The following is a 15568-nucleotide window of genomic DNA, read 5'->3' on the forward strand; positions in this document are numbered from 1 at the left end:
GCTACATTTTTTAAGACTACAAATTGGGAAATGGCACCCAATTTGAAGGATGTACAGAAGGACCTGGAGCAAACACTCTCAGTGACCTGTCCAACATCTGTTCTCCCTTTTCTCCTTCCTGTCCAAACCTCAATTCTGTTAGATATTTAGTCATCTAATTTTCATTCCCAAAGGGAATCCTGATTGATCTAAGATGATTCTTAATTAGTATTCTCTAATTATTGGTCTAAGGGTGAGTCCATGACCTTAGATGACCCGGTTATACTTAAGGGAGGAGCATACATTCCATGACTGGGAGAAACACTTCACTTTTTCCTGGATAGGACAAGGAAGCCTGTTGCCCTTTGACCACTGGCAGCCACAGTGTGACGGTGAAAAGAACCACCTAAAGACAAAGGCAACAGCACAAGGATGGCATTGTGATAGAAAGAAAAAAACAAAACAAACATGTTTGTGGAAAAAACTGTTGAGCTGCTGACTTAACCAATTTTGGAAGCTGTCACACTTCTGAATTTCTTATGTAAAATAAAGAATGTCATTATTTTTAACTAATTTGAGGCAGAGTTTCTGTCACTGGCATATGAAAGCATCCTAACTGATACTGGCTTCATGCCCACATTATCTTCTTGAATTGCCCATCAATTTCCATGTTGTGCAAGTAGAGATTTATTCCTTTGAATACTTGTGTTTCCTAATAGGTGATGATGGGTAAATAACTATATAACTTTGGAGAGGGAACTATTTTTCTTATCATTGCACCAAAAAAAAAAGACTTATAAAGAAAAATGTTAATACATTTAACAACATACAAAGTTGAAATGATCCTTTTGTGGTTGGTAAGCATGATAACTGGATTTTCACATTCATGTGTGAAATGTGCCCCCTTCAAGGCTTGTTACCATGTAGGCACATTACCCAACTGACGTGGAAAAAAAAAATTAAAAATTTTGCATATAAAAATTTGATAAATAAAATGTACAAGGAAATAAAAAGCTAGAGAACATTTTTTCTGTATACAATACAAAGAGTTAATATTCTTTTTACCTAAAAAGCTCTACAAATAGATGAATTCTCCAAGAGGAAAATGTATAAAGGACATGAAGAAGCAAAGGACACTAAATAGATTTTTAAATGTTCTATCTTCCTAGTAATCAAAGGAATACAGATTAAAATATGATACCATGTTCATTTACCAAATGTTAATGTTTCTTCTTTAGTAAGAATGTGCTGGCTATCGGCTGGGTGCCCCAGCACTCCTCAGTCTCCATCAGGCTAGCCTCAGCCTGTCACCATGGCAGCAGCAGCAGGAAGTACACAAGGCCTCTTGAGGCCCGGCCTTAGAACTGGCACACTGTCACTTCCAATGAATCTTATTAGCCAAAACAAGTCAAAGATCAGCAAAGATTGGAGGGAACTAACACTGCCTCTTGATGGGAGGAGTTTCAAATTATATTGCAAAAGTTGTGGTTACAGGGAAAGGTGGACAATTAGGGCCAATTTTCAATCAATTACAAGTATATACTAATTATCTCAATTACATTTTTACCAGAAATTTATGTATATCTGACTATATATCATCTAGATATAGCTATATACACACATATATATGTGATGTACATGGATATACAGATAAGTAGGCCATCTGTTGAAATCTATTCCAAATTAAACAAGCACTACACAAAAGAGAATAAACAAAAGGCCAATACATCTATGAAAAGATGCTCAATAGCACTAGTTGCCGTGAAAATGTGAGTTAAAACCAAATGAAACACTACTACCTTCCCACTGGAATAGCTAAAACTAAAAAAAAAAAAAAAAAAAAAAAAACCACAATGCCACATATTGGCGATGAGGTATGTAGTTATTAGGACTCATACACTGCTGGTAGGAATGTAACTTGGTAGAACCACTCTGGAACTTGTCCATATTTACCCAATTGAATATATGTTCACTCTATGACCTAGCAATCCTGCTCCTACATGCATCAGAGAACACGTTTAAGAATATTCACAGGAGTATTTTTTTTTTTGAGACAGAGTCTCACTCTGTCACCCAGGCTGGAGTGCAGTGGCATGATCTTGGCTCACTGCAACCTCCGCCTCCCAGGTTCAAGTGATTCTCCTGCCTCAGCCTCCTAAGTAGCAGGGATTACAGGCATCTGCCTCCACGTCCAACTAATTTTTGTATTTTTAGTAGAGACGGGGTTTTGCCGTGTTGGCCAGTCTGGTCTTGAACTCCTGGCCTCAAGTGATCTGCCCACCTCATCCTCCCAAAGTGCCGGGATGACAGGTGTGAGTCATTGTGGCCCAAATCAATTTAAATGTTCATCAACAATAGAATGGATAAATATGGATGTTCCTCGACTTTCAATGCTATGTCCCAATTAAACCATCGTAAGTTGAAAATATTGCAGTCAAAAATGCATTTAATACACTTAACCTTACTGAACACTGTAGCTTAGTCTAGCCCCTACCTAACACAAAACCTATTTTATAATAACGTTGAATAACTTATGTAATTTATTGAATACTGTACTGAAAGCAAAAAACAGAATAGTTGTATGGGTACCCAAAGTATGGTTTCTACTAAACGCACATTGCTTTCATGCTGTCATAAAGTGGAAAAACCATTAAGCCAAACCATCTGAGGTCGGGGACTGTCTGTAAATTATGAAGTTTTCCCAAAATGGAATATTATACAGCAATAAAAAGAGCAAATACAGCTGCTAGCAACAACCTTGATAACTCTCTAACAGACATCAGTTTGAGCTAAAAAAAAAAAAAAAAAAAAAAAAAAAAGATCCAAAAAAGCACAGTTGAGCCTTGAATAACACAGGCTTGAACTGCACAGGTCCGCTTAGACTCAGACTCTCTTCAGCCTCTGCCACCCATCAGACAGCAAGGCCAACCCCTCCTCCTCCTCCTTCTCAACCTGCTCAATGTGAAGATGACAAGGATGAAGACCTTTATGATGATACTCTTCCTCCTAATGAAAATAGTAACTATATTTTCTCTTCTTTGATTTCTTAATCACAATTTCTTTTCTCTAGATTACTTTATTGTAAGAATACAGTATATAATATATATATACAAAAATATGTTTATTGGCTGCTTGTGTTATCAGTAAGACTTCGGACGAATAGTAGGCTATTGGTAAAGTTTTCGGAAAGTCAAAAGTTATAAATGGATTTTCAACTGTGTAGAGGGTCACTGTCCCTAACCCCTGAGCTATTCAAGTGTCAACTGTATATATTTGTGATTCCAGTGCTATAAAGTTCACACACTGGTAAAACCAATCTGCGATTATAGGAATCAAAATAGTAGTCACCTTTGGCAACAGGCCAGGCGATCCAGACATGGCACAAGGAAGGCATCTAGGGTGCTGCTAACATACTAATCTTGATCTAGATTGTGGTTTTACTTTGCAAAAATTCAAGCTGTACACTTAAAATTTGGGCTCTGAGCTGTGTATATGTTATACTTAGTAATATTTACAATAATAATGTTTGTAATATAATAGTAAGAATTAGATTTTAAGGTCTCCTATTAAAATGCAAACACCTCTGAGGGAGAGTCCTCATTTTAACCCATCACAGAGCTCTCCTGAGTGGGGACCGGTTGAGCACGAGCTGGGAGCCAGATAAGAGCCTGCAGGGCTGGCCAGGACTCAGAGACCATCTTCTGTTGGGATGAAAGGGGACAGGCTCTAAAGACGCTTGAGGGAAGACAATAAGCACTGCCAGTTGGCAGTCACAGGAGAGGGCCCCAGAGAATATGTATGCAAAGGGCAGGTCCTCACTGATGGCAAAACCAGGCTCAGTGTTCTTGGATCTAGACAGCTCTGTTTCTACTCCAGCTCCTTCCTACTCTCCTCCTGTCCTCTAATGGGAATGAGGCTAGGCTAATGGGAATGAGGCTAGGCTTTCATGATCTTCCTGGCCTTTTTAAATTACCCACACACAGCAAAGAAGAGACCACAATGCTAGTTTCTAGTGAGAGTTGTTGCAGAAATGTCATGAGACGTGACAGCAAGTTTAAAGGGACCTAGAAGGTGTCCAGCTGAAAGGGCTCTTTCTTATAGCTCTCTGTCATTTTCCCTCTCCTTTTTAACTCCATTTTCTCCATCTAATCCCTCATTGTCAACACATTTTGAATTTTTTCATCGATAAAAAAGAGATCCATGTTCCCTAGCCTTGAGGTCACCTAATGGATATTTGGGACAAGCTGCTAGAGTACAAGGAAGGAGGATATAAATAAAAAGATAGAACTCATTCAAGAGGACTCTGCATTAAGGCAGACTATTAATATAAATCATTGCATTTCTATAACAGCAGGAGGGATTTATCATTTCATTTATCCAGACTTTGCTCAAGAATTTTTAAATGTGCCACAGTTTGCCCCATAGGCGTCTGAAAGCACATGTGATTTTAACCAGTGTAATGTTTGAGTACGTCTGGCCCCCTATCAAGGTTGATAATAAATGTGATTTACAAAAATGTAGCAAAGTAGGTCACTGCTATCTGCAAACATGGCTCACAATAATCAAAGGAACATAGGAAGAAAATGATGGGAACATAGGAAGAAAATTTCCAAGATGAGAAATTAAATAGTGTGCCTTTTCTGGACAGACAGAATCCACTGCAAAAGCACAACACTGATTTGCTTTTCAGCCACCAGACCTACTCTTCTTGTAGCCACATATGACTAAGCCCTAGGGCAATGGCAATAAAATCAGAAACCATTTGGTAAGTAGAATCTTGGGAGATTATATTGACCTGTGTGTCCCCCATGGTGTCCCACCATGTTAAGCCAAACAGTGCCCCAGCTAAATCCTAACCCAAATAGAGTATACAAATAAGCCAAAGTCATAGTCACTTCCCAGGTACCTCCCTGGCAGTCCCACCCACCTCCTGACACAGTATCATGACCACCCATATAACAAAGGAAGGACTATTATCAGGATACCCTGCTCCCCACCTATAACCCTTAGAGATCCTATGTTTCCAATAGGCAGCATGATCAACTTTCTTAGCACCCAGAGCCAACACAAATGTTCTGCATTCTAGGTTTTATATACCAGTGAAAGGAAAATATGTATTCTTCTTTTATCCAACTATTGCTATGTTTATCAAGGGCTATAACTGGGCCCAAATCCTAGATGGAACAGGTTCATTTAATAAGGGTGTTCTAATGCAACAGCTGGACATGAAAAGAAAAGGAAAGAAACAAAGAAAAGCCACTGTGCAGATATCTGAGGAATCCAATCCTGATCTCATTTTCATAAAATTATGAAGTCCCAACAGTACATAGCAGTTACAAACTCTGCTTCATGAATCTTCATTCATTCACCCAATGAATGTGTCCTGACCATTAGCTGTGACCTAGAAACTGCTGGGGTGGGGAAAGCAGTCATTATTCATAAGATGTAATCCTTGGCCTTAAGAAACCTTGAGAAGTAGGAATATCTGTGTGTGTACACATGCTCAGAAATAGGTCATTACAACTGAGTGTGCAAGTGCTATGGCTGCGGATATAAGGCCTCTAACAAGTATAGCAAGCTGACTCAGGCCACCCACAGATCAGGTCCTAATCCCTGGAACCTGTAAATGTTACCTTATAAGGAAAAGGGGTCTTTGCAGATGTGATTAAGCTAAGGATATTTGCATGAGGAGATTATCCTGATGGGCCCTAAATCCAATCATAAGTGTCCTTATATGAGAGAGAAAGAGGGAGATTTGATACAGACACACAGTAGAAACGGCCATGAGAAGACAGAGGCAGAGATCAGAGTGATGCAGCCACAAACCAAGGAATGCCGGCAGCCACCAGAAGCTGAAACAGTCAAGAAAGGGATTCTCCTCCAGAACCTTCTGAGGGTGTGCAGCCTGAACTACATTCTGACTTTGGACTCTGGCCTTCAGTCCTGTGACCAAATTCATTCCTGTGTTTTAAGCCATCAAGTTTGTGGTCATTTGTAATAGTGGCCACAGGAAACTAATACACCAAAAGTTGGGAAAGACTTTCCAGGGGGGAAACAAAAATGCCTGAGCTGCATTGTAGAAGGTGTGGAGATGGAAAGTGAGAAGTCAGTGGTTGGTTGTGGCTGGTGTAGAAAATGCAAGAAGGCACCACTTCTCAGCCTTTTAGCTAAGACCAAGTGTAGTATATGTTCCTATCAGTTTAAAATGCAAGAAAGTGAGAGAGAAGACCAGTCGTGGGCTACATTATGGGGCTACATTATACATTGTCAATTATTTGTTTTGTTTGACATTTATTCATGGTGAATGAAAGGGAGCTATTGCAAGGTATTCAGCCATTTACAATTTAGACTTCCATTTCAGAAAGGTCTCTCTACCCACACTGTAGAGACCTTTACCACCCCCACCCCCATATCTAGTCTATTGGGAAATCCTATGGACTCTATATTCCAAATACATCCAAACTCCTGCTTCCTTCCCTGTAGACACTGTGACCATTCTGATCCAAGCCATGGTCGTCTCTTCTGGATTTTGAAATAGGCTTCCGTTTGGGCCTCTGCTTTTCTTCTTGCCTGTCTGTAGCCTAATCTCAACACAGCACTCAGCATGTCACTTAAATCAGGTCATGTCACTCCTCTCCTTCCCATTTCACTCAGAGCAAGAGCCAAAGCCCTAGAATGCCCCTTCCCGTGCTCCGCTGCCTCACACCCTGGGCCTGACCTCCCTCCCTCACCCTGAGGCAGACACAGTGCCTCCTCTCTGCTACTCCCCGAACACACCAACCCAGTCCTGCCTCAGGCTTTTCACACACCGTTTGCTTTGTTTGGAATGATTTGTCTCTTTGATATCCCTTACCTCCTTCAAGTCTTTGCCTAAATATCACTGTCTTGATGAGGCTTACCCTAACACAATTGTATTTTAAACTGCAACCTCCCTCTTACCCTGCTTTTCCTCTTTTCTTCCATATCTTCTAACATGTCTGATATAGTTTGGATGTTTGTCCCCTCCAAATCTCAAGCTGAAAAGTAATCCCCAGTGTTGGAGTGCAGCTTGGTGGGAGGGGTTTGGGTCATGCGGGCGGATCCTTCATGAATGGCTTGGTGCTGAGTTCTCCCTCTGAGTTCATGCAACATCTGGTTGTTTAAAAGAGTGTGACACCTCCCCCAACTCTTGCTCCCACTCTCACCATGTGGTGCCTGCTTCCCCTTCACCTTCCACCATGATTGGAAGCTTCCTGAGGCCCTCATCAAGAGCAGATGCCAGCACCATGCTTTCGGTAGAGCCTGCAGAACCATAAGCCAAAATAAACCACTGTTTTTTATAAATTATCCCAAACTTAGGTATTCTTTTATAGCAAGAACAGACTAATACAATATCTAAATTTACTTATTGTGTTTATTATTTAATATCCATCTCCCCCTCTAAAATGTAAGCTCCATGGAGAAAGGGATCTTTGTTTTGTTCACAGCCATAACCTAGGTGATGACACATAGCAGGTACTGAAAAAATATTTGTTGAATAATTAAGTGAACAATGAATGGGAACAGGATAGAGCAGAGGTGACCCTGGAGGCTGGGAAGCCAGATGAACTCAGAGCACTGCGTAATGTTCTGACTCTAAAATGATGTAATCCATGGCAAGCCTTTAAATGTCAACTTGAAAGGATGACAAAAAAAAATATTGGTTCTGAAAATACACTAATTAGCCAACAATGATTTGCTGGGCTATATTATGTCAATGTTCAAATAGATTTCAGTAAACATTCTGAACATTGGGCTTAAAAGTCATTTAACAAATATGGATTAAGCTATTATGATAGTGAAGGACATTCAAACATCGAATCTCAAAAACTTTACAGTTTGATAAGAGAAATAAGGTATCTAGAAGATTGTCACATATTTTAGAGGGGTTTTGTAAGTAGGCTGTTATAAGAATATTTGTAAGAATGCAGCAACTATAAACAAGCAATGCTGACCAAGCCATTCTCACACATAGTATTGCTTGAGTACAAATTAAAGCAGCATTTTTGAAAAGCATTTTGGTAATACATATTAATAGCCTTAAAAAATTTTATTCCACGATCTAAAGAGAAAAAAGTGCATAGGAAAAAACTGAGAAAAAATACTCCAAAATGTTAACAATGATTCTTTCTAAAGAATAAATCACCAAATTCCAGTGACAACCCAACAGTTTTATGTGACAGTGAAACCCAGAGGTCCTAGTCAGCAGGGGGCACTCGTCCATGCACTGATTAAGGGATCCAGACTCCTTCCATCTCCTGGTTCCTCACATCCCCTAGAGCCTAATTATCAACTGCTTCCTTCCAGCAGACAGAAAAACATCTTGAGGAAAGTACACTAGTAACTTCAAAGTCTTGGCTTGAAAGTGACCTGTTTACACATCACTGGTCACATGTAGATGCAGTGGGTGAGAGGTGGGGACTGCAAAATCTATCCCCAGACTAATTATGGAAAAAGGAACAAGACGTTTGGTGAACAGTAAAGTGAGCCTTCTCTGCCACAGGGGGATATTCTTCTCCTTTATATGTATCTTTATTTTCTAAGTGTTCTGTAATGAACAAGCACTGCTTTAGTAATGAGGAAAAAATCATACATTTATATATACATATATATACACATATATATGTCTGCAAAAAGAAAAAAGTTAATAATCTTTGATCCAGTAAATTCATTCTTTACATTTATAATAAATAAATAATTAGATTGTGGGGGGTGGCTGGCAAAATGGCCAAATAGGAATAGCTTCGGTCCATAGCTCCCAGCAAGATCAGTGCAGCAGGGAGGTGATTTCTGCATTTCCAATTGAGGTACCCAGTTCATCTCATTGGGACTGGTTAGACAGTGGGTGCAGCCCACGGACAGCGAGCCAAAGCAGGGTGGGGCATCGCCTCACCCAGGAAGCACAAGGGGTCAGGGAACTCCCTCCCCTAGCCAAGGGAAGCCCTGAGGGACTGTGCCATGAGGGACTGTGCATTCCGGCCCAGATACTATGCTTGGACTGTGCATTCCGGCTCAGATACTATGCTTTTCCCATGGTCTTCACAACCCGCTGACCAGGAGATTCCCTTGGGTGCCTATACCACCAGGGCCCTGGGTTTCAAGCACAAAACTGGGTAGCCATTTGGGCAGACACCCAGCTAGCTGCCAGAGGTTTTTTTCATACCCCAGTAGCACCTGGAACGCCAGTGAGACAGAGCCGTTCTCTCCCCTGGAAAGGGGGTGCTGAAGCCAGGGAGCCAAGTGATCTTGCTCAGAGGATCCCACCCCCATGCAGCCCAGCAAGCTATGATCCACTGGCTTGAAATTCTCACTGCCAGCACAGCAGTCTGAAGTCAACCTGGGACACTTGAGCTTGGTGGGGGGAAGGGCATTACTGAGGCTTAAGTAGGCGGTTTTCCCCTCACAGTGTAAGCAAAGCCACTGAGAAGTTCAGACTGGGCGGAGCCCACTGCAGCTGGGCAAAGCTGCTGTAGCCAGACTGCATCTCTAGATTCTTCCTCTCTGGGCAGGGCATTTCTGAAAGAAACACAGCAGCCCCAATCAGGGACTGTGGGCGCAGCTTTAGCAGACTTAAACGTTCCTGCCTGCTGGCTCTGAAGACAGCAGCGGATCTCCCAGTACAGCATTCGAGCTATGCTAAGGGACAGACTGCCTCCTCAAGTAGGTACCTGACCCATGTGCCTCCTCATGGGGAGACACCTCCCAGCAGAGATCGACAGACATCTCATACAGGAGAGCTCCAGCTGGCATCTGGTAAGTGCCCCTCTGGGATGAAGCTTCCAGAGGAAAGAACAGGCAGCAATCTTTTCTGTTCTGCAGCCTCCACTGGTGATACTCAGGCAAACAGGGTCTGGAGTGGACCTCCAGCAAACTCGAGAAGACCTACAGCAGAGGGGCCTGAAGGGGCCTGAATGTTAGAAGGAAAACTAACAAACAAAAAGGAATAGTATCAACATTAACAAAAAGGATGTCCACACAAAAACCCCATCCAAAGGTCACCAACATCAGACCAAAGGTCAACAAATCCACGAAGATGAAGAAAAACCAGTGCAAAAAGGCTGGAAATTCCAAAATCAGTATGCCTCTTCCCCTCCAAAGGACCACAAGTCCTCGCCAGCAAGGGAACAAAACTGGACGGAGAATGAGTTTGACAAGTTGACAGAAGTAGGCTTCAGAAGGTGGATAATAACAAACTCCTCCAAGCTAAAGGAGCATGTTCTAACCCAATGCAAGGAAGCTAAGAACCTTGAAAAAAGATGAGATGAATTGCTAACTAGAATAACTAGTTTAGAGAAGAACATAAATGACCTGATGGAGCTGAAAAACACAGCACAAGAACTTCGTGAAGCATGCACAAGTATCAATAGCCAAATCAATCAAACGGAAGAAAGGATATCAGAGATTGAAGATCAACTTAATGAAATAATGCATGAAGTCATGATTAGAGAAACAATAATAAAAAGGAAAGAACAAAAACTCCAAGAAATATGGGACTATGTGAAAAGACCAAACCTACATTTGATTGGTATATCTGAAAATGATGGGGAAAATGGAACCAAGTTGGAAAATACTCTTCAGGATATTGTCCAGGAGAATTTCCCCAATCTAGCAAGACAAGCCAACATTCAAATTCAGGAAATACAGAGAACACCACAAAGACACTCCTCGAGAAGACCAAGACACATAATCATCAGATTCACCAAGGTTGAAATGAAGAAAAAATGTTAAGGGCAGCCAGAGAGAAAGGTCGGGTTACCCACAAAGTGAAGCCCATCAGACTAAGAGCAGATCTCTTAGCAGAAACCCTAAAAGCCAGAAAAGCATGGAGGCCAATATTCAACATTTTTAAAGAAAAGAATTTTCAACCCAGAATTTCATATCCAGCCAAACTGAGCTTCATAAGCAAAGGAGAAATAAAATCATTTACAGACAAACAAATGCTGAGAGATTTTGTCACCACCAGGCCTGTCTTACAAGAGCTCCTGAAGGAAGCACTAAATATGGAAAATAAAAACCAGTACCAGCCACTGCAAAAGCATACCAAATTGTAAAGACCATCAACTCTATAAGAAACTGCATCAACTAATGGGCAAAATAACCAACTAGCATCATAATGACAGGATCAAATTCACACATAACAATATTAACCTTAAATGTAAACAGGCTAAATGCCCCAATTAAAAGACACAGACTGGCAAATTGGATAAAGAGTCAAGACCCATCAGTGTGCTGTATTCAGGAGACCCATCTCAAGTGCAAAGACATACATAGGCTCAAAATAAAGGGATGGAGGAATATTTACCAAGAAAATGGAAAGCAAAAAAAAGCAGCGGTTGCAATCCTTGTCTCTGATAAAACAGACTTTAAACCAACAAAGATCAAAAGAGACAAAGAACGCCATCACATAATGGTAAAGGGATCAATGCAACAAGAAGAACTAACTATCCTAAATATATATGCACCCAATACAGGAGCACCCAGATTCATAAAGCAAGTTCTTAGAGACCTACAAAGAGACTTAGACTCCCACACAATAATAGTGGGAGACTTTAACACCCCATTGTCAATATTAGACAGATCAACGAGAGAGAAAATTAACAAGGATATTCAGGACTTGAAGTCAGCTCTGGAACAAGAGGACCTAATAGACAGCTATAGAACTCTTCACCCCAAATCAACAGAATATACATTCTTCTCAGCACCACATCACACTTATTCTAAAATTGACCACATAATTGGAAGTAAAACACTCCTCAGCAAATGCAAAAGAATGGAAATCACAACAAACAGTCTCTCAGACCACAGTGCAATCAAATTAAAACTCAGGATTAAGAAACTCACTCAAAACCGCACAACTACATGGAAATTGAACAAACTGCTCCTGAATGACTACTGGGTACATAACGAAATGAAGGCAGAAATAAATAAGTTATTTGAAACCAATGAGAACAAAGACACAATGTACCAGAATCTCTGGTACACAACTAAAGCAGTGTTTAGAGGGAAACTTATAGCACTAAATGACCACAGGAGAAAGTGGGAAAGATCTAAAATCAACACCCTAACATCACAATTAAAAGAACTAGAGAAGCAAGAGCAAACAAATTCAAATGCTAGCAGAAGACAAGAAATAACTAAGCTCAGAGCAGAACTGAAGGAGACACAGACATGAAAAACACTTCAAAAAATCAATGAATCCAGGGGATGGTTTTTTGAAAAGATTAACAAAATAGACAGACCACTAGCTAGACTATTAAGAAAAAATTAGAGAAGAATCAAATAGACACAACAAAAAATGATACAGGGGATATCACCACTGATCCCACAAAAATACAAACTACCATCAGAGAACACTATAAATACCTCTACACAAATAAACTAGAAAATCTAGAAGAAATAGATAAATTCCTAGTGACATACACCCTCCCAAGACTAAACCAGGAAGAAGTCAAATTCCTGAATAGACCAATAACAAGTTCTGAAATTGAGGCAGTAATTAATAGCCTATGAACCAAAAAAAGCCCAGGACCAGACAGATGCACAGCCAAATTCTACCAGAGGTACAAAGAGAAGTTGTTACCATTCCTTCTGAAACCATTCCAAACAACAGAAAAGAGGGACTCCTCCCTAACTCATGTTTTGAGGCCAACATCATCCTGATACCAAAACCTGGCAGAGACACAACAAAAAAAAGAAAATTTCAGGCCAATATCCCTGATAAACATCAATGGGAAAATCCTCAATAGTGGCAAACTGAATCCAGCAGCACATCAAAAAGCTTATCATCCACCACGATCAAGTCAGCTTCATCCCTGGGATGCAAGGCTGGTTCAACATACGCAAAACAATAAACATAATCCATCATATAAACATCACATAAAAGAACCAATGACAACAACCACATGATTATCTTGATAGATGCAGAAAAGGCCTTCAATAAAATTCAACACCCCTTCATGGTAAAAACTCTCAATAAACTAGGTATTGATGGAACATATCTCAAAATAATAAGAGCTATTTATGACAAACCCACAGCCAATATCATACTGAATAGGCAAAAACCGGAAGCATTCCCTTTGAAAACTGGCATAAGACAAGGATGCCCTCTCTCACCACTCCTATTCAACATAATGTTGGAAGTTCTGGCCAGGGCAATCAGGCAAGAGAAAGAAATAAAGCATATTCAAATAGGAAGAGAGGAAGTCAAATTTTCTCTGTTTACAGATGACATGACTGTGTATTTAGAAAACCCCATTGTTTCAGCCCAAAATCTCCTTAAGCTGATAAGCAACTTCAGCAAAGTCTCAGAATACAAAATCAATGTGCAAAAACAACAAGAATTCCTATACACCAATAATAGAGAGCCAAATCATGAGTGAACTCCCATTCACAATTGCTACAAAGAGAATAAAATACCTAGGAATACAACTCACAAGGGATGTGAAAGACCTCTTCAAGGAGAACTACAAACCACTGCTCCAGGAAATAAGAGAGGACACAAACAAATGGAAAAACATTCCATGCTCATGGATAGGAAGAATCAATATCCAGAAAATGTCCATACTGCCCAAGGTAATTTATAGATTCAATGCTATCCCCATCAAGCTACCAACGACTTTCTTCACAGCATTAGAAAAACTGCTTAAATTTCATATGGAACCAAAAAAGAGCCTGTATAGCCAAGACAATCCTAAGCAAAAAGAACAAAGATGGAGGCATCATGCTACCTGACTTCAAACTATACTACAAGGCTACAGTAACCAAAACAGCCTGGTACTGGTACCAAAACAGATATATAGACCAATGGAACAGAACAGAGGCCTCAGAAATAACACCAACACACCTACAACTACCTGATCTTTGACAAACTGGACAAAAACAAGCAATGGGAAATGGATTCCCTGTTTAATAAATGGTGTTGGGAAAACTGGCTAGCCATATGCAGAAAACTGAAACTGGACCCCTTCCTTATACCTTATACAAAAATTAACTCAAGATGGATTAAAGACTTAAACATAAGACCTAAAACCATAAAAACCCTAGAAGAAAACCTAGGCAATACCATTCAGGACATAGGCATGGGAAAAGACTTCATGACTAAAACATCATGGCAACAAAAGCCAAAATAGACAAATGGGATCTAATTAAACTAAAGAGCTTCTACACAGCAAAAGAAACTATCATCTGAGTGAACAGGCAACCTACAGAATGGGAGAAAATATTTGCAATCTATCCATCTCACAAAGGGCTAATATCCAGAATCTACAAGGAACTTAAACAAATCTACAAGAAAAAAACAAACAACCCCATCAAAAAGTGGGCAAAGGATATGAACAGACACTTCTCAAAAGAAGACATCTATGCAGCCAACAGACACATGAAAAAATGATCATCATCACTGGTCATCACTGGTCAGAGAAATGCAAATCAAAACCACAGTGAGATACCATCTCACACCAGTTAGAATGGCAATCATTAAAAAGTCAGGAAACAACAGATGCTGGAGAGGATGTGGAGAAATAGGAATGCTTTTACACTGTTGGTGGGACTGTGAATTAGTTCAACCATTGTGGAAGACAGCGTGGCAATCCCCCAAGGATCTAGAACTAGAAATATCATTTGACCCAGCAATCCCATTACTGGGTATATACCCAAAGGATTATAAATCATGCTACTATAAAGACACATGCACATATATGTTTATTGCAGCACTCTTCACAATAGAAAAGACTTGGAACCAACCCAAATCCCCATCAATGATAGACTGGATTAAAAAAATGTGGCACATATACACCATGGAATATTATGCAGCCATAAAAAAAAGATGAGTTCATGTCATTTGCAGGGACATGGATGAAGCTGGAAACCATTGTTCTCAGCAAACTAACACAAGAACAGAAAACCAAACACCACATGTTCTCACTCATAAGTGGGAGTTGAACAATGAGAACACATGGACACAGGGAAGAGAACATCACACACCAGGGCCTGTCAGGAGGTGTACGGCTAGGGGAGGCATAGCATTAGGAGTTTATACCTAATGTAGATGATGGGTTGATGTGTGCAGCAAACTATCATGGCACGTGTATACCTATGTAACAAACCTGCACATTCTGTGCATGTATCCCAGAACTTAAAGTATAATTGTAAAAAAGGAATAAATAAATAATAGAATGCTACCAGCCCCTGCAAGCAAGCTGCCTGCTCACTTCTAGTCATTAACCCCTCCTTCTCTTCCTTCTAGTCATTAACCCCTCAGAGTAACTACTATTCTGATTACCAATGGCATAGTTTAGTTCTGCCTGGTTTTTTTTTGCTTTATATAAACTGTCTCATTAAGTATTAAAAAAATTAGATTGTGGAAAAAGATATGCCAGATAGATGATTGATGACTGATTGATAGTGATAAAGTCATACATTTATGACAGAATTATGTAAAATGGCACAAAAAATTTCCAATAATAACAAAATGCTCCATCCACATTGTGAAATATTATTCAATCAAAAAATAATTTTCCATAGTAGTCCCCCCTTACCAGGAGTTTCACTTTCTGCAGTTTTGGTTACCCAT

General features: G+C 40.1%; 2 non-coding genes across 2 annotated transcripts; both read left to right on the top strand.

Moving 5' to 3' along the window:
* The first annotated feature begins 821 nt into the window (after nucleotides 1–821).
* On the top strand, nucleotides 822–925 carry LOC115931352 (small nucleolar RNA U13). Its single transcript, XR_004067858.1, has one exon. It is a non-coding gene; the product is annotated as a small nucleolar RNA U13 (small nucleolar RNA).
* Nucleotides 926–6126: 5201 nt separating this feature from the next.
* Nucleotides 6127–6317, top strand: LOC115931370 (U2 spliceosomal RNA). Its single transcript, XR_004067873.3, has one exon. It is a non-coding gene; the product is annotated as a U2 spliceosomal RNA (small nuclear RNA).
* Nucleotides 6318–15568: the final 9251 nt, after the last annotated feature.

The sequence above is a fragment of the Gorilla gorilla genome, chromosome 19 (genome assembly GCF_029281585.2).
Source record: "Gorilla gorilla gorilla isolate KB3781 chromosome 19, NHGRI_mGorGor1-v2.1_pri, whole genome shotgun sequence".
Lineage (NCBI taxonomy): Eukaryota > Metazoa > Chordata > Mammalia > Primates > Hominidae > Gorilla > Gorilla gorilla.